Here is a 24,686-nt window from a genome sequence, read left to right on the forward strand (position 1 = left end):
GGTCATTTTGACAATATCAATTTTTCAAATCCATGAATACAGACTATCTTTCCATTTATTTGTGTCTTCTTCAACTTTCTGCATCAACATTTTATTGTTTCCAGTGCATAGCTTTTTCACTTGTTAAATTTATTCATAAGTATTTTATTTTCTTTGATGCTATCACAAATGGGATTGTTTTCTTAATTTCTTTTTCAGTTCTTTGTCTTGTTCCCGATCTTAGAGAAAAGTTTTCAGGTTTTCACTGTTGACTACAATGTTGGCTGTGGTCTTGTCACATATGGCCTTTATTATGTTGGGGTTCATTCTTTTTATACCAAAATTATTGGGAGTTTTTACATATGTGGGTTGAACCACCCTTGTATCCCAGGAACAGATCCCACTTGGTCATGGAATGTTATCCTTTTAATATGCTGTTGAATATGGTTTGCTACTATTTTGATGAGGATACTTTGCATCTATGCTCATAAGGGATATTGGTCTGTAATTTTTTTTGTAGTGCACCTATAAACCTAGAGTAATGTTAGCTTGATAACATAAATTTGAAACTATTCCCTCCTCTTCAATTTTTTTTTGGAAGTGTTTGAGAAGAATTGGTAGTAGTTCTTTTTCAAATGTTTGGTTGAATTTATCAGTGAAGATATCTGGTCCTGAGATTTTCTATGTTGGGAGATATTTTATTATTGATTCAATTTTCTTATTATTGGTCTGTTCAAATATTCTTTTTCTTCATGATTCCATCTCTGTAGGTTGTATGTTTCTAGAAATTTATTCATTTCTTCTAGCTTATTCGATTTGATGGCATGTAACTGTTCATAGTAGTCTCTTATTATCCATTGCATTTCTGTGGTATCAGTTGTAATATCTCCTCTTTTCTTTCTAATTTTATTTATTTGAGACTTTCTTTTTTCCTGGTAAGTTAAATAAAATCTTGTCAATTTTGTTTATCTTTTCAAAAATGCAGCTCTTAGTTTCACCGATCTTTTCTATTGTTTTTCTATTCTCTATTCCATTTATTTCTGCTCTGATCTTGCTATTTACTTCATTCTTATCTAGTTCTTTGGGGTTTAAAGTTAGATTTTTAAAAAATATTCCTTTATTCTTAATGTATGCATTTGTGACTACAAAATTCCTTTTTTGAACTGCTTCTGCTGCCTCCTACAAGTTTTGGTAAGTAGTATTTCCATTTTTGTCTCTCTCAAGATATTTTTTATTTGGCTTTTGGTTTCTTCTTTGACCCATTGGTTGTTTGAGAGCGTGTTAATTGATATCTACATATTTGTTAATTTTTCAGTTTTCCTCCTGTTATTGATTTCTAGCTTCATACTACTGTGGTCAGAAAAGATACTTGATATGATTTCAAAATTCTTAAAATTTTTGAGACTACATGTGATAGAACCTGGAGAATGTTCCCAGTATACTTGAGAAGAATGTATATTCTGTTTCTGTTGGTTGTCATGTGTGTATGTCTGCTAGGTTCATTTGGCCTAAAGTGCCATTCAAATCTAATACTTCCTTATTGATTTGCTGTCTGGATGATCTACCCATCATTGAAACTGGGATATTGAAGTCTCCTAGTGTTATTGTACTGCTGTTTATTTATCCCTTTATATCTGTTAATATTTGCTTTATGTAATTATATGTTTCTATGTTTGGTACACATATATGTGTAATTATTATACCATCTTGATAAATTGACCTCTTTATTATTATATAATTACCTTCTTTGGTTCCTTTTACAGTTTTTACTTAAAGACTATTTTGTCTGACATAGTTATCCTGCTCTCTGTTTCCATCTGCATAGATACCATTTTCCATCCCTTCACTTTCATCCTGTTGTGTCCTTAAAGCTGCAGTAAGTTGCTGAGGCAACTTATAGTTGGGTCTTGTTTTTCTTATCTATTTAGCTTTTTTATATCTTTGGATTAGAGAATTTAAACCATTTATATTTAAAGTAGTTGTTGATAGTTAAAGACTTACTATTCTAATTTTGTTCATTGTTTTCTGGCTATTTTGTCGTTTGTTTCTTTCTTCTTCTTTTACTGTGTATTTTTGTAATTTGGTGACTTTTATGTCACAATATGCTTTTATTCCATTACGTTTTATGTATCTATTATAGGTTTATGATTTATGGCTATCATAAGGCTTACGTAAAACATCTTACAGTTATAACAGTCTATTTTATGCTTAAAACAACTTAACTTTGATCACATACAAAAACTCTACACTTTTACTTTCCCTTCCACATTTTATACTTTTGATGTCACAAATTTCACATTTCTAAATTGTATATTCATTAACAAATTATTGTAGCTGTAGGTTTTTAAAATAATATTGTCCTTTCACTTTTTATTTTTTGAGACAAGGTCTCAGTCTTTCTCCTGGGCCAGAGTGCAGTGGCACAATCATAGCTCACTGCAGCCTCAAACTCTTGTGCTCAGCCACCCACCCTTTAACTTTTATACTAGGTTAAAGGCAACTTACATACCACTATTACAGTATTAGAGTATTCTGATTTTGACTACATACCTACCTTTACCAGTGAGTTTTATATTTTCTTATGTATTCATGTTACTAATTGGTATACTTTGAGTTCAGCTTGAAGAACTCCCTTTTAGTGTTTCAGGTCTAGTGGTGACAAACCCTCTGAGATATTATCTGTGAAAGTTTTTATCTCTCCTTCATTTCTGAAGGACATCTTTGCTGGGTAAAGCATTCATCCTTGACAGGTTTTTTGTTGTTGTTGTTTGTTTTTCTCTTTCAGCACTTTGAATATATCATCCAACTCTTGGCCTGCAAGGTTTCTACTGACAAATCTGATGCTAGCCTGTTGGAGGTTCCCTTGCATGTGACAAGCCTCTTTCCTGTTACTATTTTCAAAATTAATTGTTTTTGTTTTTTGGTAGTTTGATTATAATGTGTTCTTTTTACATTTAACCTGTTTAGAAATCTTTAAGCTTCATATAACTAAATGTATATATTTCATCCCCAAATTAGAAGAGTTTTATCATCATTTTTTCAAACAAATGTCTGCTTCTTTCTCTTTTCCATCTAGAACTCACATAATATATATTAGTTCTTTTTATGGTATTCCATTATCCTATAGACTATTTTTTTTTCTTTGTTCTTTTTTATTTTTTTCTCCTCTAACTGGATAATTTTAAGTGACCTGTCTTCAATTTCACAAATTCTTTTATTTTTTAACTTGATCAAGCCTGCTCTTTATGCTATTTATTGCATTTTTAATTTTATTCATTGTATTCTTCAGCTCCAGAATTTCTGTTGTTCTTTTTTTATATAATGACATCCCTTTGTTGAACTTACAATTTTGTTCATGTAGTTTCCTTATTTCCTTCAGTTTTTTATAAAAACTATTATTTTTAAGTCTTTGTTAGGCTATTTGCAGATCTCCATTTCTTTGGGGTCAGCCACTGGTTATCGTGTTCCTTTTGTGATGCCATATGTTTCCTTGATTTTTATCATGTTTCTTTTTTTCTTTTCTTTTCTTTCTTTCTTTTTTTTTTTTTTTTTATTTTGAGATGGAGTCTCAGTCTTGTCACCCAGGCTAGAGTGCAGTGTCGTGATCTTGGCTCACTGCAACCTCCGCCTCCTGGGTTCAAGAGTTTCTCCTGCCTCAGCCTCCCAAGTAGCCGGGATTATAGGCGCCCACCACCATGCCCAGCTAATTTTTGTAATTTTAGTAGAGACAGGGTTTCACCACATTGGGCAGGCTGGTCTCAAATTCCTGGGATTACAAGTGTAAGCCACTGCACCTGGCCAATTTTTTTCACATTTCTTAAAGTCTTGTATTGCTGTATTCTCATTTAAAGAAGGAGTCATCTCCTCCAGTCTCTACTGACTAGGTTTTAGAAAAGAAACAACTTCATCAGCCAACCTGGCTAGGAATTCTTAGGTCCTCTGAGATACTTTCTATGGATGAACATGCTCCACACTTCTCTTTTGGATAGTAGTTCTTAAGATTGTATGCCTTCTCTTGATGCTAAAAAATCATGCCAGGGTCTAAGAGTCTCCTGTTTGTTTTTCCTAAAGAAGTGCCCTGAAATGCTCAATTTTGTATGCATTTTCCAAATCTCACAGAGTCAATCTGACTGCCTGTATGTGTCCACAAGATATCTGAAAAAGCTCACACTTGCCTTCTGCAGGGGTGCATGCAGGGGGCTGGCCACAGGGGGAAGGCGTGTTTGAGACACATGGAGCATTGGGAGTCTTTGTGGGTCAGTTGGTGGGGTTGGCCAGCTAAACATTCTAAGAGACTGGTGAGCAAGCTTCCTGATGGAGTCTGTGGTACACTGCCCTTGGTTGACTTCTGAGCCCTGGTTGCATTGAAAACCTGCCTCTCTTCTCTATTGCTAACCTCTCTCAATCACTCAGCCATTCCAATCCCCTTAGTATTCTGGGTGGGGCAAGAAATAAATGGATCTTTGGGCACAGTGTTCTGCAGAGCTGAGGAAGCTAGATGCTTACTCACTGCGCTCTAACTTGCCTCCCTGGGAAAAACTGCATGCCGAGGGGGTGTCTCTTAGCACTGATCTGTGCAGTCTTGGGAGAGGTGATACAGATAAAGTAAAACTGTTTTTCTTATGCTCTTTAATATATCTATTCTTGGAGCTTTATGCTTTAATAGTGTGCTAAACTTCTCCACTGGACTCCTGTACTCCCACAAATGTACTCTTTTTCATGAATGGTGGTCAAAAATCTTTCTATACGAAGATAACTGAGAAAACTTATATTTCACCATTTTGCTGACATTCCTCCATTTAAAGAAGCCAATTTTATCTTCACAACAGTCTTATGAAGTAAGCACCATTATTTTTCTCATTTTCCAGACAAGAAAACTGGTTTAGAAATGGTAAGTTATTTGTTAAATATCAAATACCCAGAAAGAGGTGAAGCTGGAATTAGAACCTATGCGTGTGTCACTACAAGCCTTGTGCAGCCTGAGATTCAGCAATAGCCTTGATTCTGGCCATTCAGCCAATCAATAGACTTAGGCTTGATTTCTTTCAGAACAGAATTCTTTTCCATATGATATGCAGGTAGAGGAGTTCAGCCTATCAATATTTCAAGGTACTTAATGTCCTAGAAATATTCAAATGCTGTTGACACCTTGAACGGTACTTAAGCATGCTTCAGTGGGGAGCTAAAACCTCATAAGAGCATTACTTTCTCATTGCCAACCTCAGTGTTAGCCCTTAACTGCATTTAGCTGTCCAGTGCCAATAGACATAAAAGCCCAAAAAATTTCAGCAGCAGAAACTTCCCTCTTCCCCAGGTGCCTACCCTCAGGTTAATGGCAAACACATTTTTAAACTGGCACTTTCAAGGACTCCTCTTCTTGATTTGCTATTTGAAAAATCAAAATATTGTAAACTTTCAAAGGTTGCTTTTCTGATGGCAAGCACAGAGATTAATGGATTTTTTTTTTTTACTTTTTTTTTGTTCTTTGAGATCTAAAGGATATTTTACATCCCTGAGAAATTCCAAGTTGCCCTCCAAGCTCTTATCTGACATCTAACCAATCTTTAAGTTTGACTAGGCTTATCCAGGATATAACTACAGATTGTTCATTGTCAGAGGAAAGATTTTTGCCCCCAGAAGCATATATGTATGTCTCTCAGAGGATGCTAGAGGATAAATGATCAATGAGAGAGAACTGTGTGCTCATTCACAAATGCCGGTGCATACTTTTTCTCCAGCTGCCTGCCAGGTTTCTCTCAAAGTTAAAGAAGAAAGGGAAGTTATACATTCTCAAGTTACTTGGAGCAAGGCTAAACAGGGATCATAAAAATATACTGATAAAATGACACCAAATTCCCAAATATCTGTGATATTCTTGTTTCTGTTCTTGAATTATTATTAATGGTATGCATGCCTTAATTTCCTATGGCGTATAAAAGCATAATTGTTTTTACCATGGGGTCATAATTATCCATTGTCACATTGCCTTAGTTTATCCGATTAGCTCTTATCACACCTAGGAGATAATAAAGTAAGAAATGTTAACAAGACTAGGAAAATTGTGTTTGCTTATTCTAAGATGAAAGGAAGAAAAGAAATATTCATTACATTGAGTATTTTCCAAGTGGATTCTTGCAGATGGTGCTCAGAATTGGGAGACACTGGGAAGTTAGATATACTGAAGAGACTAAGGAATATAACACAGGTAAATCCTATAGCACAGTGCTTAACCATGGTAGGTCATGGTAATTAATTGTTTTCTTTTTGGCTATATATAGAAAATAGTTGCCAGAGCTAAGCCAGTTTGATCTGACTTGTCCCAGGAAAAATAATTGTCAGGAGAGTTCTAAATTATTGGTGATGCCATGTTGCCTCCCTCCCAGGAGGTGTGCAGAACCACTTGGGGCCATATAGTTTTCTCCTAAACTATGTAACCTACAAGGAGATTCCACTGAGGGGTACTTCTTGGACCTTCTAAGCTCCAAAAGGTCAAGGACAAAGTATCTTTTTGCTCACCACTGCATCTTCCACAGCACCTGGCTCATAATAAGTGCTCAAAAATATTTTTTCAATTTAAGAATGTTGAGTATGGACATATCATATTAAACTGAACTGCTGGATCAGATGTCACAAGATAAAACTATCTGCTTCATCGTCATGTGCATGAGAAATTTATGTCTGGGTTCTGGGACAGTCTCATTCTTCTTCAATTACATGGCAAGAAAGCATACCACTCATTCCTAGTTCTTAGAAAACCAAGAGTTCCCTTCAAAAAGAAACTCTCCTTAGTGTGTTTACCGAGAATTCCACTGACATCATGCTTGATAAGACTCTCTGACAGCACAACTTCAAAATATTTGATCATAAAATCCTCCAAAATTTGCAGACATTAAGCCCCTGACTCACTCAGGCAGTGGAAAGGTAATTTCCACCATCTTGGCTCTTCCTCTTCTCCCTAACCTAGGGAAGGTTTGAGGAGTTGACTGGGAGTAAGTAATTTGAAGCTATTGACAGCATGGAAGAGAGAGGGAACAGAGGCATCTGGTTCTGTTATTTTCTGTCCATGCAGGAATTCTCTGAGACACCAGCTACCTTCTGCTTTTTAGCCATTGTTCCACATAGATCTCGATTTTCCCTTTGACTCATGCCTCCTCTCAGGCTACTTGAGACATGCTTAATATTGTGAGATTTATTTTGCTTCTTCCATGACATTGGAGCATGGTCATCTCTGCAAGCCTATTTCAGGCTCCTCTTTGAGTTATCCAAATCCTCCCCTCTGTGTCCTCCTTGACACTCACTTCCATTCCCAGCCCAAGGAAACTTTACCTAATCTAAGGAGAAGCTGACTCAATACACTTTTTCATAACATTTTGTCTTCACCTTGTTTCTCCCACATCCTAAAGACTTAGTCCCTTAAAATAAAAACTTAGAAGACATTCACTTTTCTTCTCTGCTTTCCACTCTTTCATTTCCTCTCTTCTGTGGCTCCTTTTGGAGCAGAGAAAACCTAGCTTCTTGAATAAAGTGGGGTGATGTGTTTTGGGTGGGCAGGGGGACAATAGAGGGAAACTGTGGTAGATTTTTTTTTGAGAAGATGGCCACAATAAACCTTTCCATCCCTTTACCCTGTCCCTCTGCAATGTGACTGCTGCTCCCCCAACAAGAGGTAGAATCTATTTTCCAACCCCTCTTGAATATGGGCTAACCCTTTGTTTTACTTTGACCAACAAAATGTAGAGGAATTGATATTGAGTGATTCTCAAGGCTAGACTTCAAAAGTCCTTTCAGCTTTCATTTTCATTCTCTTGGCATGCAGTGGGCATGATGTGAAAGAAGCCAAGCTAGTCTCCCTGCAGAAAAGGGAATGAGTGAAGAGAGAAACTCAGCTGATGGCCAGCACCAACTGCCTGACATGGGGTGAAGTCATCTTGGACTTCAGCCCAATTAAGCCACAAAATCACTGAAGACTCATGAGCCCACCCTAGGCAAGGACAGCAGCAAACCCCATTGCTGAGCCCAGTCTATAATGCTTACCCACTGCATTAAGAGTAAACAAAATTACAGTTATTTAGGCCACTAAATTGTTGCACAATTTTTTTTAAATTTTCTTTCCTTTTATAATTATACTTTAAGTTCTAGGGTACATGTGCACAACGTGCAGGTTTGTTACATATGTATACATGTGCCATGTTGGTGTGCTGTACCCATTAGCTCGTCATTTACATTAGGCATATCTCCTAATGCTATCCCTCCCCTCTACTCCCTCCCCACAATAGGATCCAGTGTGTGATGTTCCCCTTCCTGTGTCCAAGTGATCATGTTGTTCAGTTCCCACCTATGAGTGAGAACATGTGGTATTTGGTTTTCTGTTCTTGCGATAGTTTGCTGGGAATGATGGTTTCCAGCTGCATCCATGTCCCTACAAAGGACACGAACTCATCCTTTTTTATGGCTGCATAGTATTCCATGGTGTATAAATGCCACATTTTCTTAATTCAGTCTGTCACAGATGGACATCTGGGTTGATTCCAAGTCTTTGCTATTGTAAATAGTGCCGCAATAAACATACATGTGTATGTGTCTTTATAGCAGCATGACGTATATCCCCAGTAATGGGATTGCTGGGTCAAATGGTATTTCTAGTTCTACATCCTTGAGGAATCGTCACACTGTTTTCCACAATGGTTGAACTAGTTTACAGTCCCACTAACAGTGTAAAAGTGTTCCTATCCTCTCCAGCACCTGTTGTTTCCTGATTTTTTAATGATTCCATTCTAACTGGTGTGAGATCGTATCTCATTGTGGTTTTGATTTGCATTTCTCTGATGGTGAGTGATGATGAGCATTTTTTCATGTGTCTGTTGGCTGTATGAATGTCTTCTTTTGAGAAGTGTCTGTTCATATCCTTTGCTCACTTTTTGATGGAGTTGTTTGTTTTTTTCTTGTAAATTTGATTGAGTCCTTTATAGGTTCTGGATATTAGCCCTTTGTCAGATGAGTAGATTGCAAAAATTTTCTCCCATTCTGTAGGTTGCCTGTTCACTCTGAGGGCAGTTTCTTTTGCTGTGCAGAAGCTCTTTAGTTTAATTAGACCCATTTGTCAATTTTGGCTTTTGTTGCCATTGCTTTTGGTGTTTTAGACATGGAGTCCTTGCCCATGTCTATGTCCTGAATGGTATTGCCTAGGTTTTCTTCTAGGGTTTTTATGGTTTTACGTCTAACATTTAAGTCTCTAATCCATCTTGAATTAATTTTCATGTAAGAAGTAAAGAAAGGATCCACTTTCAGCTTTCTACTTATGGCTAGCCAATTTTCCCAGCACAATTTATTAAATAGGGAATCCTTTCCCCATTTCTCGTTTTTGTCAGGTTTGTCAAAGATCAGATGGCTGTAGATGTGTGGTATTATTTCTGAGGGTTCTGTTCCGTTCCATTGATCTATATCTCTGTTTTGGTACCAGTACCATGCTGTTTTGGTTACTGTAGCCTTGTAGTATAGTTTGAAGTCAGGTAGCATGATGCCTCTAGCTTTGTTCTTTTGGCTTAGGATTGTCTTGGCAATGTGGGCTCTTTTTTGGTTCCATATGAACTTTAAAGCAGTTTTTTCCAATTCTGTGAAGAAAGTCATTGGTAGCTTAATAGGGATGGCATTGAACCTATAAATTACCTTGGGCAGTATGGCCATTTTCACAACATTGATTATTCCTATCTACGAGCATAGTATTTTCTTCCATTTGTTTGTGTCCTCTTTTATTTCACTGAGCAGTGGTTTGTAGTTCTCCCTGAAGAGGTCCTTTACATCCCTTGTAAGTTGGATTCCTAGGTATTTTATTCTCTTTGAAGCTATTGTGAATGGGAGTTCATTCATGATTTGGCTCTCTGTTTGTCTGTTACTGGTGTATAAGAATGCTTATGATTTTTGCACATTAATTTTGTATCCTGAGACTTTGCTGAAGTTGCTTATCAGCTTAAGGAGATTTTGGGCTGAGACAATGGAGTTTTCTAAATATACAATCATGTCATCTGCAAACAGGGACAATCTGACTTCTTCTTTTCCTAACTGAATACCCTTGATTTCTTTCTCTTGACTGATTGCCCTAGCCAGAACTTCCAACACTACATTGAATAGGAGTGGTGAGAGAGGGCATCCCTGTCTTGTGCCAGTTTTCAAAGGGAATGCTTCCAGTTTTTGCCCATTCAGTATGATATTGGCTGTAGGTTTGTCATAAATAGCTCTTATTATTTTGAGATAGGTTCCATCAGTACCGAATTTATTGAGAGTTTTTAGTATGAAGGGCTGTTGAAATTTGTCAAAGGCCTTTTCTGCATCTATTGAGATAATCATGTGGTTCTTGTCTTTGGTTCTGTTTATATACTGGATTACATTTATTGATTTTCATATGTTGAACCAGCCTTGCATCCCAGGGATGAAGCTCACTTGATCATGGTGGATAAGCTTTTTGATGTGCTGCTGGATTCTGTTTGCCAGTATTTTATTGAGGATTTTTGTATCGATGTTCATCAGGGATATTGGTCTAAAATTCTCTTTTTTTGTTGTATCTCTGTCAGGCTTTGGTATTAGGATGATGTTAGCCTCGTAAAATGAGTTAGGGGGGATTCCCTCTTTTTCTAGTGATTGGAATAATTTCAGAAGGAATGGTACCAAGTCCTCCTTGTACCTCTGGTAGAATTTGGCTGTGAATCCATCTGGCCCTGGACTTTTTTGGTTGCTGGGCTATTAATTATTGCCTCAATTTCAGAGCCTGCTATTGGTCTATTCAGGGCTTCAACTTCTTCCTGGTTTAGTCTTGGAAGAGTGTAAGTGTCCAGGAAATTATCCATTTCTTCTAGGTTTTCTAGTTTATTTGCATAGAGGTGTTTATAGTATTCTCTGATGGTAGTTTGTATTTCTGTGGGGTCGGTGGTGATATCCCCTTTACCATTTTTTATTGCATCTATTTGATTCTTCTCTCTTTTCTTCTTTACTAGTCTTGCTAGCAGTCTGTCAATTTTGTTGATCTTTTCAAAAACGAGCTCCTGGATTCATTGATTTTTTGGAGGGTTTTTTGTGTCTCTATCTCCTTCAGTTCTGCTCTGATCTTAGTTATTTCTTGCCTTCTGCTAGCTTTTGAATGTGTTTGCTCTTGCCTCTTTAGTTCTTTTAATTTTGATGCTAGGGTGTCAATTTTAGATCTTTCCTGCTTTCTCTTGTGGGCATTTAGTGCTACAAATTTCCCTCTACACACTGCTTTAAATGTGTCCCAGAGATTCTGGTATTTTGTATCTTTGTTCTCATTGGTTTCAAAGAACATCTTTATTTCTGCCTTCATTTCGTTATGTACCCAGTAGTCATTCAGGAGCAGGTTGTTCAGTTTCCATGTAGTTGAGTGGTTTTGATTGAGTTTCTTAGTCCTGAGTTCTAGTTTGATTGCACTGTGGTCTGAGAGACAGTTTGTTATAATTTCTGTTGTTTTACATTTGCTGAGTAGTGCTTTACTTCCAACTATGTGGTCAATTTTGGAATAAGTGCGATGTGGTGCTGAGAAGAATGTGTATTTTGTTGATTTGGAGCGGAGAGTTCTGTAGATGTCTATTAGGTCCACTTGGTGCAGAGCTGAGTTCAATTCCTGGATATCCTTGTTGACTTTCTGTCTCATTGATCTGTCTATTTTTTATGAGGCAAGATACTTGATAGAGACATAAACACCAGGAAGAAAAAAGTTGGGTAATGTCTCAATGTATTATTGCAGTACAGCTATGCCTTAAGTTTTATTTCCAGAGATTTCAGCATTTCCTAATGTCACACTTCTGGACTATATGTTAGGAAAGTTTACAACATTTAGAATTGGGGTTTCCCCAAGGATAGTGGGGGAAAAGGCAGAGGGTGGAAATGGAGGGATGACATAGAAGTAGCAATAGTTTCTGAGAAATGTAGGGAATAATGGTCAACTCAGCAAGAATATAACTGATATGCCTATTATATGCCCATGCCCATGGTATTGGGATGCCAAAATAATCCCATTCATCAAAAATTTATAAAGTGGTAGGGTGACAAACATTGAAACCAGTTTTCCTTCAAAACCAGAGTTACATCTTCTCAACTAACTGTGTATGTATGTTTCATGTTGAGAACATGTCCCTAGGGTTCTGTCTGACAGGGCATACACTGTCTCTTCTATCACTTTTGGTATATTACTATAGCCCCCAGAGAAAGAGCTATCAGCAGGAAGCATTTATAATACCTTCATTGAAATATATCCAATAATTTACTTTCTGTGTAACTTCTATTGATCATGAAAACTCTTATGTGATCTGTTTGTTAGGTCTGAGCTTCCTTGGTGATATTGATCAAGTAGATTCCTTTGTGAAAAGCTACATTGATTAGTTTCCTGACAAGCTGTTAAGGCCACTTGCAAAGCTGTCACTGGTGATACTTGCAGTCAGAAGAGTGGGGCTCACCCATAATGTCTTTCTGAAGGCAGATTGAATGGAAGATAGATGAATGCAGACAGCATTCTCTGTGCTGGGTAACAATTCAGTGATTCATCTCCCAGCTCCTTTTTCTATGGGGAGAAAATTAATATCCAGGCAGTGAACAATTCCTATACCAACAATGATTTGCACGTTTGCTGAAACATCCACATGAAACACAGAAGGCTAAGAAGAGACAGGTCAGGTCATTTTTAGCCACCTTGTTCAAGTATACCTTTGGCAAAGCCATGATCCTCTGCTCCTCCTCAGAATGGCAACTGCCCAAAACCCCACAGACAGAACTTAAAATTTGGATGGAAGACAATAAATATGCTTTGTCATCAGAAATTCAATGTGAACATGGGAAAGGTTAGAACAATAGGCCTCAGTGCTTTTTGACAAAAGAACACCAGATCGCAAGCACAAGGGACAGTTGGCAATGCTAATTTCTTTACAACTAAAATTAATTAATAACTTGTGCACCCAAACGAGAACGAGAAGCTATATTTAAGTGCTGCCATGTTACAAGAGCTAAGCAAGGGTCTCTAGTGTTGAGGGTACCTGGTAAAAGAGTCTGACTCTAGCTGGAGCAGCTTTTCCCAAAGCATGTGTTTTAGAATTTATTCCCCTGAAGTGGTCTTCAACAGGTTTCCATGATTGACTAGGTTCAAATAACATTTGGAATTCCTATTAGCTTATCCGAGAAATCCCAGATAAAAGAAGTCTCCTTGGCTTACATGGAGTAGATATTGGTTAAGCGAGTTGTCCCTTGGGTCTAACTGATAGAATCATTAACTCAGTCAATGATCATTTCTTTAACTCTGTGTTAAAATAGTTTAGTTTGCTTATCTAAAAAGAATGACTGAGGCCCTAATTCTGTCACTCACTAACAATGTGACCTTGGGCAAGCTAGGTGCTCCCTGTGAGCCCCTGTTTTGAGGATTAAATAAGAGAATATGTGTATAAGTGATTACTCACCTGAAGATAACAGATTAACATTGATTATTAATTCTAAAAATGAATTTGTGCTTTCAAAGATGCCTATTTTAATATGTAGAATATTCCTGTTATTAAGGCAATGCCTCTATCTTTAAGGAGGGAGCAATTGTATAAGCTAGGATGCTTAACCAAAGATGGGACAAAGAAACAAAAATCAGATCGCACTTCTAAGCAAAAACTGAAAATATTACAGAAAGGGATTATTTTCTTGTTGTTACCCAGCGGACAAGAGATACAGCAAAAATGAAGTCAGAGATGACGAGTTAGTGGTTTTGTTTTTATCATAGGCTTGTTGACTGCTGTAATAGAGGAGATCATGGGAACACTTAATCTTCACCCAATAGGCAAGAGGCCTGAAATTTTCTTCTATGGGTCTGTAGAATTTTGTCTGACACCAACCATCTTGAACTCTACCTTCTGTTACACAAGCACCAGAGGCAGAAAGACTAAAAAGCAAACATTATTTCCCAATGGGCCCTCACCTAGGAAAGCAGTAACTTTTTCTTTTTCTTTTTTTTTTTCAAAAAGAAAGTAATCATACAAATCAATAATTTCTATGATAAATTATCACAGAGAGTTGAGACTAGCAGTTAAATTCCAAATTTGTAAAAATTATAAAGTAATTTTACAACCCCTATGCATTACATAAACCTACTATTATCCTGTGTGAGATCTGCTAAAAAGGCATCACTGTGTCCACTCCGTAGCTGACAAATCTAAGATTAGTAGTTATTTATGCAAGGCCACATAGATGGTACTAGAACACTCAACTCAAACCTGTGTTATGGACCCACCAATCTAGTCCTTTTATTAATCTCTAAAAAGTATAGCAATAACTCAAATTCAGAAGGCAGCAGAAAGAAGAGAGGTTAAAAATTTGCTACAAAACTTTTGGGTTAGAGCCATCTTAACCCTCAGTGGATTAAGTGACAGGTGAGTCACCAGGGAAATGGGTGCAAGGGAGAATCTATCTCAGGAGAAATAAAGGTAAAGTCACCATAATCCAAGACGAATAGCTCTAGGATTCTCCTCTTTCAATTTGGACCTAAGAGTCTTTCCCTTCCCTGAATTATCCTAGCTCTCACCCAAATTGACTATGAGCAGAACACTACAACAGACTGTTCTCTGTACATGTATGCAACTCCCAAAATATCTGACACCACAGTTTTCAAATAGAGAAATAATAGTTTTACTTGTCTATTTGTTTTATTTATTTATTTATTTATTTATTTTATTTTATTTTATTTTTTTTGAGACAGAGTCTGGCTTTGTCGCCCAGGCTGGAGTGTGGTGGCCTGATCTCAGCTCACTGCAAGCTCCGCCTCCCAGGTTTACACCATTCTCCTGCCTCCACCTCCCAAGTAGCTGGGACTACAGGCACCCGCCTCGTCGCCCGGCTAGTTTTTTGTATTCTTTAGTAGAGATGGGGTTTCACCGTATTAGCCAGGTTGGTCTCGATCTCCTGACCTTGTGATCCGCCCATCTCGGCCTCCCAAAGTGCTAGGATTACAGGCTTGAGCCACCGCGCCCGGCCTGCTTTATTTTTAAAAATCTTTTTGTCAGATGAAATTTTTTGTCAAGTTACAAAATTAACATGTGTCTACCACAATCTTTAAAACCAGTGAAATAATATAAAACCATGTAAAGAAAATGTTACTCATACTTCTACCCCCAACAAGAGTAACTAATATAGCAGTCTGGTGTCTTTCTACTTAAACTTTTTTTTGTTTTGTTTTGTTTTGTTTTATTGAGGCAGAGTTTCACTCTGTCGCCCAGGCTGGAGTGCAATGGCAGGATCTCAGCTCGTTGCAACTTCTGCTCCTCCGGGTTCAATCGATTCTCCTGCTTCAGTCTCCTGAGTAGCTGGGATTACAGGTGCCCGCCACTGTGCCCAGATAATTTTTGTGGTTTTAGTGGAGATGGGGTTTCACCATGATGGCCAGGCTGGTCTCGAACTCCTGACCTCAAGTAAATCCCAAAGTGCTGGTGGCATGAGCCACCACTCTCAGCCACATCATTTTACATTAAAAAAAATTGATATAAGGGATTTGGAATTGTTATTGTCATTTGATGCCTTTCTCACATGACAATGCAGTATCAACAGTCCTCTGGGTCAATAGAGAGAGGCTTATCCATTTTAGGAAACATTTAATGTTCCATAAGAGGATTATACCAGACTTTATTCAGTAGCTCCCTCATTAATGTACATCCATGTGTATTTTTTTGTATTTGCCTTGACAAATAATGTGATAAACATCCTTGTTTATTAGAGTCCAGCTGTTGTTTCATTAGGGTAGATTCCTGTAAGAGAGATTTCTGCAACAAAAGCTATGGATATATCTTAAATTTAAGATATGTTGCTACATTACCAAAATAAAACCCAGGAGGATTAAAGATTTAAATTTTATACATAAAGTAATAAAATCTTAGCTACACAGAAGGGCTACCACCAGCTACTTAAAGCCTCTGATTATAAATCCTAAGTAAATGTGAATCCATATCAAAACAAAGATGAAATTCTATCCTTGAACTAAAATTAGACTTTCAGATGAATTAGGGAGATCAGGGGAGAGAGAGAGAGAAAGAGGAGCCCACAAAAACTCAGGCATTCTACTTTAATTATGACCCAGTAGAACACCAAGATGCAATGAGGTACCATCATTTTGGGTTTCTGGAATGAAGTGCCAAAATTTTACTTAGATTTATTCTCATTCAAATTTTGCTATATTCCTATAAATCAGCAGATCTGGTGTGGTGATCTGGGCTGGTGTTCCCAAAAAGTGTGTCTGAGGATCAGTCAATGGTCTTGTTCAGTTATCTACAAGGACTTTGTTATTCAGAGTAAGATTTACAAAGTGAGGGAGAAGCTGAGTCATTCTAACTTATAGAGGAAAGTCTAAAAGCCTGTATGTGGAAAAGAGAAAGGAGAAAAAGGTGACCAAGCAGGTAAGGAGAAACTAGAAAATAATTGAAAAACCAAAAAAAAAAAAATGCTGTTTTTGCTGGAGAGTGATCAACATGACTTGCTGATTTTTCTACAAAACCTTCAGAATAGTCTACTTTATTTGCTATTCTTTAGAGTCTGACCTGTATTGGTAGAAAGGCAGGAGATGATGGGAGGAATAGGAAGAAGTACCCACTCTGGTCTCAGGGTGGGCAGGAGCTTCCTAAGGGAGACTATCACATTTGGCCAGAGTTTGAACTGCGGCTCACAAGTTGGATTAAAAATGAAACCACATTCCAATCTTAAACCCCCAAACCTCTCAATCAATCATAGTTTACAAAGCATCTAAAGAAAGGAAATTTTTGACCAACTGATCAAAGCAGCATTCAGAATGGAACCACTGATTGAATATTGACCTCAGCAGGCACTGTAATTGCACCTTATTGGCAAATCATTACTAGTTTATCTTAGTAATAGAAAGCACAGATTGAAAGTAGAGAAGCACTTACTTCTCTGGGTCAAGTGAATAATTAGCAGGCAAAAATCTCTCTGGGCTTTTAAAACATGGCTGGGGGGTTGGGTAAGGGAGTGAGGACTTCCTTGCTGGGAAGATCAGAGGTCAGCTTAGCCAGCCTCCCTGTAACTGCAATAACAGTGTCTCCACTATCATCTGAGTCCTCACCTTCTCTTCAAAAATACAATTCTAGTCACACCCGCCACAACAAAACTTCCTTGACATCCCTAACCCTCATCCACCCCCATCTGCCTCTATATGGTTCCAACGTAGTACAGTGTAGTGGTTAGAAGTTCAGGTTCACACTATGTAAAATATTCCCTTTTAATCTTCACAACCACTCAGTGAAGTGAGTATTAATCATATCACCACTCTCACTGCTTCTGTGCTTTTTGGGTAAGATCAAGTGTCATAATATCACTATCCTAGAGATGAAGAAATTAATGCATAGAATTGGCTAAAATTAAAAATAAATGTCACAAAAAAAATAGATACAGAAGTTCAAATACACCTTATAACCCCAGTAGGTAAAGATGCACTTTCTGAGAAGTATGCAGTAAACTTTGCCATCTGCTTCTTATAGAAATTGGCAAACTTTTTCTATAAAGGATCAGATAGTAAATATTTTAGGCTTTGCATATCAAATGGTCTCTGTCATAACTAATCAGCTCTGCTGCTATAAGGCAAAAGCAACCCTAGACAATAACTAAATGAATGGGCATGGCTGCATTCTAATAAAACTTCACTTGCAAAATCAGGTGAGAGGCCAGATGGGACCCATAGCCATAGTTCTAGAGAATGGACTCCTTCCAGGCTCAGCATTATTTCCAACAGGTATTATAGTAAGTCTCTAGTAAATGCAGTCTGATTCCAGAATGTAAGGTGGTCATGACCTTCAATAGGAATCAAGACCATCTTCTGCTCCTCCCCCAAGCATTAACTATCTCTGCTAGATGATTGTTCAGCCACAGCTCAAACATCTCTAGTAACAGAAAGCTCATGCCTGCACAATTTACTCATTTTTAGTAAGAGACAGATGAAGATTTGGAGCACTTTTATATTAAGATTTCTGTTTGTTTGATTCATAAAACACTAAATTTATAACTTCCCAAATATTGAAATCTTAATAAAGTGAACACCTTCTGTCCAAGAAGGCACTTGAAATTTTTTTTCTACTAAGAAGACTCATGTGGGGTATCCTAAAAATATTCATACCGGTGAACATATGAATGTTCAGACTTTAAAATAAACTCTCACCCAGCTGGAAGGATTAGTAACACTGATTTTATTTGCATTGCTCCAGTGAAAAAGCATGTATGAAATACATATGCATGCATATGGCAGGTATGCCTACTCAGACATTTTTTCTATCGTTTCCTTAGAATAAGGAAGGAGCACATCTGACAACTTTTGCTGAAACTCAAGTGCTAGATCAGCTCTTAGAAATGTTACTAGTGTGAAAGGCTGTATGATGAATATATTTTTATTTGGTCAAATATAATAATGATGATTTGCATTTATATATTGCTTTGTAAACTTTTAAGTCACTTTAATTTGTATCTTTTTATATATCCTCCTTGTATAAAAGAGATACGGTAAGCAATTTTATCCCCACTTTATAGATCAGGAAACAGAGACCCAAAAGTGATTTGCTTTCTAGGACACTGATTTGCTTTCCTGGAAACTGATTTGCTTTCTAGGAAACTGATTTGTTTTCCAGGAAACTGATTTGCTTTCCAGGCTCACCAGGGTGAGTATTAAAGGACCAGCGAGTAGGCAAGGCTAGGAGCAAAACTGCAGATTTATTTTTTGGTCAGCCAGCTTTGTGGAGGAGGGGTGAGGTCCATCGGTCTCTGGCAGGGGAGGCCAAGGGAGTTGCCCAGTGGAGCTCTCGGGCGAGGTTCCTAATGCAGTCCAGACAGGAGTGGGGGCTGAGGAAGTTCGCGCCACGCACCCGCCGGGAGCGGCTTTTATGTCCTGGGCCTGGGAGTGGGAGGGCAGTGGGCAGGACATAGGCGGGTCGGGGGCTAGGCAGGTTCCGGTTTTTCTCCGTCGGAGGTCGGGTTGCGCCTGCGCAGTCGACCTGTGTCTTTCCCGGGCGCGGGAAAGTTGACAGTGAAGAACCCGGAACTGCACCATCTTGCCTCTGTTTGTCCAAACAGTCCAACCTTTTATTGATAATAGTGATAAGGGGTGCCGTGGTCTGTCTGGCTACTTCCTGCTGTTAGGGGACGTCATTAAGGTTGGGGTCTATGGTTGGTATTTGGATGTACAGATGAAGAAGCATCTGGTTGAAGGTGACGCGCGTGATCTCTTGAACTTTGGCTCGGAGAAATTTGATTAAAACAGGAGCGAGACATAAGACAAAACAGAGGATTAGTATGGGAATTAGGAATGGGGGCATCTGCTGTATTACGGGCAGCAGCCATATCGGTGGTCCGGGGGTGAAGGGGGTATTGTAGGTTTTTAATTCTGCTTTAATCCTCTTTAGGGTTTGAATGTTAGTGTTTACTAGGCCTGACTCATTTATGTAATAGCAGCATTCTTCTCCTAAGAAGAGACATGTTCCTCCTTTTTCGGCAGTAAGTAAATCTAATGCTCGCCTATTTTGTGCTGCTACTTGGGCCACTGAGGTAATTTGATGCTGTAGAGAGTCCAGGCTTTCAGCTGAAGCCTCTATGGCCTCTCAAATTTGAGCTGTTAGAGATCGGGTAGACTGTACCGAGTAGGCAAGTGCCCCAGTTCCAAGCCCTGATGCCACTAGGGAGGAGGCCAGGGAGACTCCAATGACTAGGGGAAGGAAGACAGCCCATTTTTGGAGGTCATTAGGAGGAGGGTTAAATTGTATGACAAGTTCAGCTATTTCTGCTTTGCTATATAAGGTTAAACTAGGTACTAGGGACACTGGGACACAGAGGGATTGACCAATGGATGTGTGATTAAGGACCTTGAAGAGGATTTTGTTGCACCAGAAATAACCTCCGATGGGAGCCATCTGGGTCTTAGCGGGTGGCTGGGTATAATTACACCAGGAGGTGTTTGGAGTAGAGTAGCAGAAAGGAAGGATTGGACTTTCTGGGTTTTGGTATAGTGGGACTTGGAGTAAGAACGGTTTTTGGGAGGTGCCTGTAGAGTTAGTTGTAGCCTTGAAAGCAGTAGGTAAGGGGACTGCCACTAAGGGAGCTCTTTCAAGGGCCGCACAGAGAAAACAGTGGGAGAGATTTGTTATGTTGGCTGCCCGTGTTAGGTTTAACCCTTGACGGACTAGTTTTAACCATGAGAAGGGGTCTTTATTGGAGGAGTGTAATTGATCTTGTAAGGCCTGTTCTTGTGATTGTATGGCTAAGGTTAAATTCTGTAGGACTTGTATGTTTTGAGGAAGGGATCTTTGCTGGACAAGTGTTCTTTTTATCAGGAGAGTAGCCATGGGAAATGAACTAAGAATCATGTAGCCTGTGTAGAGTTCACCTTTGACTCCGTCTGCCCATTGGGGGTCCCATGGGTCTTTGATATTTAATTGGTATTGAAGGGGGGTTCGTTGATTCACAATGGTGAAGAGAGCAGTGGGTTTCTCCTGTCTCAAGGTTGCATAATGGATCTTACAATAAATATAAGGGCATCCTAGGTTCTTTTGTTTCCAGTAAGTCTTACAATTGTAATGTGTCTGATCGTGCAGGAAGCAGAGAGCCTTAGCTCCGGCCGCACTGCAACACGATAGAGTGAAATTTACAGTAAGATGGGGTTGGCAGCCTGAAGGGGGGCAGTCAGCAGTGCCTTGTAGCTGTAAGTGCTGTTTATTTTTGCGTGACCAGGTCTCAACTATAGAGAATCTCCATATGAGAGTTGGGTTAGTAATAGAGATTGAAATGCAAGAAAAAGATAGTAATATAAGTGTGAAATAGGACTTCATCTTCAGTGTAATCACCGAGTACACCTTGCCACTGAAGATGTTCTATAAAGGTAAGCGGGAAAACCACTGTGATGGGCTATTATCTGGAGGCAAGTAAGGGATCTGGGGTAATATACTGGAATTCTGTTATGTTTACATAGAGTATGGCGAGAAATCGGGATGAGCGTAAGAGGTCAGGGAACATGTGGTGGTTGGGAGAGTTTGGTGAATTTGAGACAGGTAGGGGTAAGCCTAGTAGATGTCTACTGATTGTCTTCTGTGGGGGCCTTTTTTAATTGTGATATATGGACCCAGTGCAGTGTGTCCTAGAAGTTTGGCTGCTGTGTATGTGGATAGGAGGACAGTATAGGGGCCTTTCCACCTGGGTTGAAGATCTTTGGCTTGGATATCTTTTAAGTATACTTGGTCTCCTGGGCTGAGAGAGAGATGTGGGCTATAGGTGTCTGTTGGAGGGGGGTGTGCTAGTTCTGCATGTTGTCTCAGGAGTTGTCTCAAGAGGGTGAGGTATGGAAGATAAGTTGCCAGCGGGGAAGAAAGGGTGGGTAACTGCTGGAGGGTGAGGGGCCTGCCGTAAACTAATTCAAACGGACTAAGGCCTGTTGGACTCCATGGGGCTGCTCGCAGCTGGGTTAGGGCTAAAGGAAGGAGAGTTACCCACGATTGTCAAGTCTCGAGGGAGAGAGAATTGGGGGCGGTTTGGGAAACAAGTGGGGTCTTTGAGCTTGACAAGAACTGGTGGGTGGTGGGCCGCTATGACCAGGATGGAAGTGTCCCACACTTGAGGGTGTACAAAAAAAGGGACGATGGGGGGTGGGGGTGGCATAGGAGGAACGTGTGCACATGCACAAAGCATGAACAAGAGGTCGTGAAGGGATTGAAGGGGAGTAGATGAGTTGGTGGGAATGGATATGGAGGCCTTTAAGGTGCTCAAGATGTCTCGGCCTAATAAGGGGGTAGGGCATGAGGGTATAATGAGGAACGAGTGCACAAAGTAGTTGTTAGCCAGGCAGCAATTAAGGAGAGGAGTTTTTCGCGGAGTGGATAGCCTTCCGTTTACTCCTACTATGGAGATATTGGATGGAAGGCTAGGTCCAGAGAAAGATGGCAAAACAGAATAGGTAGCCCCGCTGTCGATCAAAAAATTAATTGTCTTACCCGCTACCAGGAGAGTTACCCGTGGCTCAGCGAGGGTGATGGGGGTCCCCGAGTCTCGGCACCTTCAGTTATCATCGTCCAGATGTAGGAGCTGGAAGGGGCTCCCAGGATCCTGGGAAAGGGGGTCACGTTGAGACGTGGCACCTGTTCTCAGGGTGGGGCAATCAGACTTCCAGTGTCCTTCCTGTTGGCAAGCAGGGCAGGGGGTTGCTGGTGGACGAGGGTTAGGACATTCGCTGGCCCAATGTCCTGATGCCTTGCACTTATAGCAAGGCTGCGTTGGGGCTCGGGGACCTTGCGGACACCTGTTGGCATAGTGTCCTGCCTCGCCGCATTTACAGCAGGCTCCTTTTGTAGCCTTGGAGTCTGTGGGGTGTGTGCTCTCTGGTTTGGGGTTACGACTGGGCTGTAAAGCCACCGCTAGGAGCTGTACCTTCTGTTTGAGGCGAGCCTGCCGCTGTGCCTCAGCCGTTTCCTCTCTGGAGTTATAGACCTTAAAGGCTACTTTAACTAGGTCTTGTATTGGTGTCTCGGGACCATTTTCCACTTTTTGGAGTTTTTTGTGAATGTCAGGAGCTGATTGGGAAATGAAATGAGATGCCAAAATGGTGGCCCCTGTGGGGGAGGCCGGATCTAGCCGGGTATATTGGGTTAGAGTCTCAGTTAGCCTATTTAGGAATGCGGCTGGATTTTCTTCCGGATTTTGAGAAATTTCTTTTAATTTGTTAAAATTTATGGCTTTGTTTGAAGCCATTTGCATACCAGCCAACAGGCACTGGACCATGATGTCTCTCCTATGGCGCCCAGGCTGGCCTACTTGGTAGTCCCAGTCTGGGTCTGCCGAGGTGACTGCTTGCTCCCCTAGTGGAATGGTGGCGTCAGTTAAATGTTGTTGGTTGGCGTGCTGCCTGGCAGCCGCTAGGATGCACTCTTGCTCCTCAGGGTTTAAGGTAGAGGTTAGGATAACCTGGAGGTCATGCCAAGTTAAGTCATAGACCTGACAAAGGTATCTAAATTCCTTTATGTATACAGTGGGATTAGCTGAGAAATCCCCTAAACGCTTCTCAATTTTGGAAAGGTCAGCCAGTGAAAAAGGGACATGTACTCTGACTACCCCCTCCACCCCAGCTACCTCTCGCAAAGGCGCTAACACTGTAGGAGGGTGTGGGGCAGGAGTGGGGGTGTCAGCAGGGCACTTAGAGTGGGTGTGCGCAGAGATAGGGGACCCAAGGCTGCTGGCTGAGGACGTGGAAGGGGGCACGGGAGCGAGCGGGCTACCAGTCGATGAGGAGCAAGGAGGAGGAGTCTGGGCAGGAAGGGAGGGGGTGGAGAGAGCGGGGAGAGAAGGAGGAGTATAGGGCAGGTCAGGACGAGAGCGTAAGGCCCAAAAGACTTGTATGTAATTAATTTCGGACCACTTGCCTAGCCGCTGGCAGAAATTGCTGAGGTTGATCAGAACATTGCGGTCTAGGGTGCCCTCTGGTGGGCACTGAGACTGATTGTCTAGTTTGTACTGGGGCCACGCCACAGTGGAAAGGAAAATTAACCGCTTCCTCCTAAGGTCTTGTTCGAGCTGTAAGGTTTTTAAATTGGCTAGGAGGCACCCTAAGGGGGTGCTTTTTGGAAATTTGGACTGGGGGTTTCCCATTTGTTTCCTCTTTACTTACACAATGGACACAATGGAAATGGAAGTGGATCTCTGCCTGGCTTCAAAGCGTCCTTTGAAACCACCAGAGACAGACTGGAGGTTCTTGGAGCCAAGGTGGAGATTACCTTCAGGCGGACGTCTCCATCCTGAATGGGTCTCCTGAGCCACTTGGTGGCTCAAAAGTGGGCCTCGGACCTGTGCAGGATTTTTGGCCGAGGGAGGTAAAGAGGAGACAAGGGCACTTATCCCAGAGAGGCCGTGAGAGTGAGGGAAGCGGGTCTCAGGTCCTGGTCCGTCTGCGGTGTGGGAGCAGGATGAGGTTCCTCAACCCTTAGAGGCCTGAGGAGGGGTCTCCTCCCGGGTTTCAGCACCAACTGATTTGCTTTCCAGGAAACTGATTTGCTTTCTAGGAATCTGATTTGCTTTCCAGGAAACTGATTTGCTTTCCAGGCTCACCAAGGGGAGTATTAAAGGACCAGCGAGTAGGCAAGGCTAGGAGCAAAACTGCAAATTTATTTTTTGGTCAGCCAGCTTTGTGGAGGAGGGGTGAGGTCCGTCGGTCTCCGGCAGGGGAGGCCAAGGGAGTCGCCCAGTGGAGCTCTCGGGCGAGGTTCCTAATGCAGTCCAGACAGGAGTGGGGGCTGAGGAAGTTCGCGCCACGCGCCCACCGGGAGCGGCTTTTATGTCCTGGACCTGGGAGTGGGAGGGCAGTGGGCAGGACATAGGTGGGTCGGGGGCCGGGCGGTAGGCGTGGCTAGGCGGGTTCCGGTTTTTCTCCGTCGGAGGTCGGGTTGTGCCTGCACAGTCGACCTGTGTCTTTCCCGGGCACGGGAAAGTTGACAGTGAAGAACCCGGAACTGCGCCATCTTGCCTCCGTTCATCCAAACAAAAAGGGTGTTTTCGCCCAAGGACACAAGATAAGTAAAGGGTAGTACTTTAAATAAAACATGTCACCTGATCTCTAACTACTAGCCATTCCCATTAGACAAAACCATCTCTCTCCTGACAGTATAGATTAAACATGATGAATGCTGCTGGAGTTCCGGTAATAAAGGCTTGGGTTCTAA

General features: G+C 40.6%; 1 protein-coding gene across 1 annotated transcript in view; it reads right to left on the minus strand.

Annotated features, from left to right (window-relative positions):
* Positions 1-24,686, minus strand: part of C20H16orf97 (chromosome 20 C16orf97 homolog) — a 57,047-nt gene that overhangs the window by 16,564 nt on the left and 15,797 nt on the right.

Source organism: Rhinopithecus roxellana, chromosome 20 (genome assembly GCF_007565055.1).
Source record: "Rhinopithecus roxellana isolate Shanxi Qingling chromosome 20, ASM756505v1, whole genome shotgun sequence".
NCBI lineage: Eukaryota > Metazoa > Chordata > Mammalia > Primates > Cercopithecidae > Rhinopithecus > Rhinopithecus roxellana.